Raw genomic sequence first — 4,733 nt, 5'->3', positions numbered from 1 at the left:
GCAATGTGTTATTCAGTCTGTGAGTTTCAGAATTTTCTGTGATGCCTTTTGACGTAGAGATCTAATTTGGTCCCATCGAGATCGTACAGGATACAGGAGTAATTTCATTTTTATTTTTGAATTTTGACAGATTTTCCTTGTGATCTAAGATGTCATCTACTTTGGAGAACATTCCATGGGCTGCTGAGAGGAATATATATTGTCACATTGTCTGGTGAAATATACTGTAGATACCTGTTGGGCCTAGATTGTCAATGCAGTTATTTAGCTTTGAAGTTGTTTTGCTACGTTTTTACCTGGATGTCCTGTCTAGAGGTAAGAATGATATGTCCAAGTATCCAACAATGTATTTGTATGTATGCCTATTTTTAGGGTAAGTAATATTTGTCTGATTAATTTGGGAGCTCTAGGATGCAGGGCATTGATATTTACATTTGTTATATCCCTCTGATGGAGAGATTAGCAATATTTAATGTCCTTTGTCTCTTTTTACTTTCACACCACTTTTAATTTAAAACCTATTTTATCTAATATTATTTTAGCTACTCTGGCCGGATTATGTGGTCCATTTTTATTTTTTAAAGATGATGTACAGAAGGGTTACAATTACATAAGTCAGATAATGAGCACAATTCTTTTTGAACAGTGCCACCTGTTCCTTCATGTTCTCCCAGTTTTTTCCCTTTAACCTATCTCTCCCATAAGTTGTATAGTTCATTTACAGTGTAGTATCTATTGAGTAATATTGCTGCATTTGTTAACGCAACATTTCTGTGTTCCCCTTTGCCCTTTCCACACTTACACATAAGACCAAATGTGCAAAAATTAATAAAAAAGTATCAGAACACAGAAGAAAAAAGCAAAATAATAAAAAGCTCTCATTATCATTTCTTGGAGATCATTTTATATGATAATATTCATATAGGCATTGAGCCTTTGTGATCCTCTCCAAAGGGCATCCTTCTTTGATCTCACTGTATAAATATTTAGAATCCCATAAAATTTATCATGTCAAAGTGTAATGTTTTCTCTTTTACTATCCAAGTGTGTTTACTTGTAGAATTAGAGGTACATTCTAATACAACAAATTAGGGAAATCAAGCAACATATATTTCTTTGAGTTTGTCTTTCTACACTTAATATAAGTTGGTTCCAAGCCTTTCCATTTCCTTATGAGTGGTCTAATATCATTATTTCTGGATCAATGGAATTGCATCATATTGAAGAGTTTCTTCATAGCAAAGGAAAAAGTTAGCAGGATATATAGAAGCAGAACAGAATGGAAGAAGATTTTTCTACCTAAGGATCAGAAAAGCGTTTTCATAACTAACCCATATTTAGAGATCAAAAAGTTAAATCTAACAAAATAAACCCTCAAATAAACAAGAACCCAATTAATATATGGGATAAAGAATTAACCTCCTAGAAGAAGAAGTAAGAATGAGAAATAGACAAATCTCTCTCCATTAAAGAAATGCAAATCCAAACAACAGTGAGATGCATCTCACCCCTGTTGCAATATCATGAAAAAACAATCAATTACAGATACTGATAGGGATGTGACCCAAAGGAAACTGTATTACACTGTTGGTGGGAATGTAATCTTGTTCAACCACTTTGGAAAACACCATGGAAATTGCTCACAGAACTGAATGGTGAACTACCTATGATCCTATGATCCAGCAATTCCACTTATGGGCATTTATCCAATAGAGCAGAAACAAGGACATGCTGAAGCTACTAGCCCAATCATGTTCATTGTTGTATTGTTTTCTGTAACCAACATACAGAATCAGTCCAGATGCCTCTCATTGTAAAAAGAGATCAAGAATTTTATATGCATATACAAATTATATATATATATATATACAATTTTATTGATCCTAATTTACAAGTATATATGTATGTATATACATACATGCATATATATATACAAATATATATATATATATATATATATATAATAGAATTCTGTTCATCCGTCAGAAAGAATAATATTGCACCATTCTTAAGGAAAATGAAACACTTAGAAATAATATCAAGTGAAATAAAACAGACCCAGAGAAACTTATCTAGCATGATTTTCCTCATTTGTGGTAGATACAAGGTGCCTATAAATGTAAAAGTAAACACAGTAGATGATATGGAAGGAGGTATAAAGGAATTGTCTGAAGTGTCAGAGTCCATGGAGAGTGAAAATACTATAATTCTCTTAAAAGACTAAGTCAAAACCAAACAAAATAAATATCAGTAAATGTGTAATGAAAGAGAGGTCAGTAGGGGGCAATGTGAGAGAGGTAGGAATTTGAAGGGGAAAGTACAGGCAAGAATCCATTGTATAAATCCCAAAATTGAAACATACAAAGCAAAGGGTAGCGTGAAATTGGGGTGAAGATGTAGAAGTGGTAACACAATTCCAGGTTCATTGTACAATAAACTGATTTGTTAAATGCCAAGTAATTCCATAACATAATATTGAGATACATAAGGATTTGGAGGGCTGGATGAAAATGTTGAAAGGCGTGACATTGATCAAGATACTCTGTATCCACACACTGTTTCAGTGAGTGGCAACCCCTTCAAACAAATAAAAATAATAAAAAATATTCAAAAAATTAATTATGATAGTTGAATAGAGAGTTGAACCTCAATTCAATTCCCATTTAAAAATATTTTCAACCTGGAGACTTGGAGAATAAAATTCAAATAATAAAATTTTATGAACCTTTTTTATCCGAATTCGTGAAATTTAAATATAAACTGCTTTGCTTGTTGTCAGCCTTTGGGCTGTTATAATAGAATATTTCAAAGTAAGTGGTTTAAAAATATCAGGAGTATATTATCCAATATCTGGGAGCTTAAACATTGATTATAAAAATGGTAATTCAAAGCAATTATTTTTCTTTTTTTGGGGGGGAGGTCCAGTCCTGGGGCCTGAACTCTGGGCCTGGGTGCTGTCCCTCAGCTCTTCAGCTCAAGGCTAGCGATCTACTACTTAAGCCACAGCGCCACATCTGGCTTTTTCTTTTTGTTTATGTGGTTCTGAGGAATTGAACTCAGGGCCTCATGCATGCAAGGCAAGCACTCTACCACTGAGCCACCTTCTCAGCCCAATTCTTTGTCTTATGGGGATCCACTTTCTGGTTCATTATAACCTATTTGCTGGACATTCACATGGCAGAGTAATTATATTCGGCTTCTTTTATTAGGATCATTATTGTTGGGTCATCTTTGAAAGGTTCATTCTAAAGTCACCAAGCAGGGGACTAGAATTGCAACACATGTATCTGGAAGTAGTTACATCGTCCAATACACTGTGCAACATTTTCTTTAACTCAGTGTGGTGTATCATTTGGATATTATTTCATAGAAGATAATTACTTAAGGACAATCTTATATCATGTGAATTATTTGAATGATTCTTCTTACAATGGGAATAATTATAGTGATGGCAAAGTGAAGTATGATTGTTTAGTGGCTCTTGAATCACATCATAGGCGTAGTACAGCCTTACTAGGGCCCTTCTGATGTATTTGAACAATCTCTGAAGAGCTAATTGCTTTCAGACTTATTCGTTTGAGCCAACAAATACAGATCTCCTTTGATTTTAATTACAGTCCACTATTAGGACTCCCACAGACAAAAAAATCAGAGGGTGCTAATTTATCTGATGAAATACATAATAAAATTATTACAATTAATATATATGAGAACAGTAATATTAATAGCACTATAATTACTAGTATTCACATTATATAATATATTGAAATCCTTTGGTTACCTAAATTTTTAGAATATTTATAACTAAATGTAAATTGTTTGCATGTAATTATTTGATGATGTATAGAAAATGAGTAAAAGATTTGCGTACATATTTAATGCATATGCAAACAGATTCACCTGGTTTTATCTGATTCTTCATGTGTTGGTTTCATTCATGCATGGCGAACTTGCAGAATAATGAAAATTTCAAATTTGCACTTACTAAAAGGTTAATTATATGAAGTTTATGTCGGGCTAAATAGCAGATTTTATAAATTAAATTGCTTTTGTCCCTCCCTTCCTCCCTCCCTTCCTTCATTCCTTGGTTCCTTCATTCCTTCCTGTTTTCCTTCCTTCCATCTTTTCTTCTTTCCTTATTTCCACCTTCTCTCCATCCTTAACTCTCTCTCTCTCCTTCCTTCCTTCCTTCCTTCCTTCCTTCCTTCCTTCCTTCCTTCCTTTCTTTCTTTCTTTCTTTCTTTCTTTCTTTCTTTCTTTCTTTCTTTCTTGCTTGCTTGCTTGCTTGCTTGCTTGCTTGCTTGCTTGCTTGCTTGCTTGCTTCCTTCCTTCCTTCCTTCCATTCTTTCTTTCTTCCTTCCTTTCTTTTTTCTTTCTTTCTTTCTTTCTTTTTCTTTTTTCTTTCTTTCTTTCTTTCTTTCTTTCTTTCTTTCTTTCTTTCTTTCTTTCTTTCTTTCTTTCTTACTTTCTTTCTTTCTGTCTGTCTGTCTTTCTTTCTTTTCTTTCATTCTTTTTCTTCCACCATTCTTCCTTTCTTTCTTTTACTCACAATGCTTCTTATGACTATAGAAAAAATACCAACTGTCGTACTACAAGGTGTTATGAATAATTATAAATACACTAGATTAATATTAATTTTAATAACCTATGTTATATCTTAGGACAAATTGTACTAAAATCAACTTCACAGAAATTGTGAGAAATGTAACAAATATTACTTTTGATATTATTTC

Source organism: Dipodomys merriami, unplaced genomic scaffold, assembly GCF_024711535.1.
Source record: "Dipodomys merriami isolate MVZ:Mamm:240054 unplaced genomic scaffold, mDipMer1.0.p SCAF_609, whole genome shotgun sequence".
Taxonomy (NCBI): Eukaryota; Metazoa; Chordata; class Mammalia; order Rodentia; family Heteromyidae; genus Dipodomys; species Dipodomys merriami.
Note: the sequence above shows the minus strand (reverse complement) of the source record.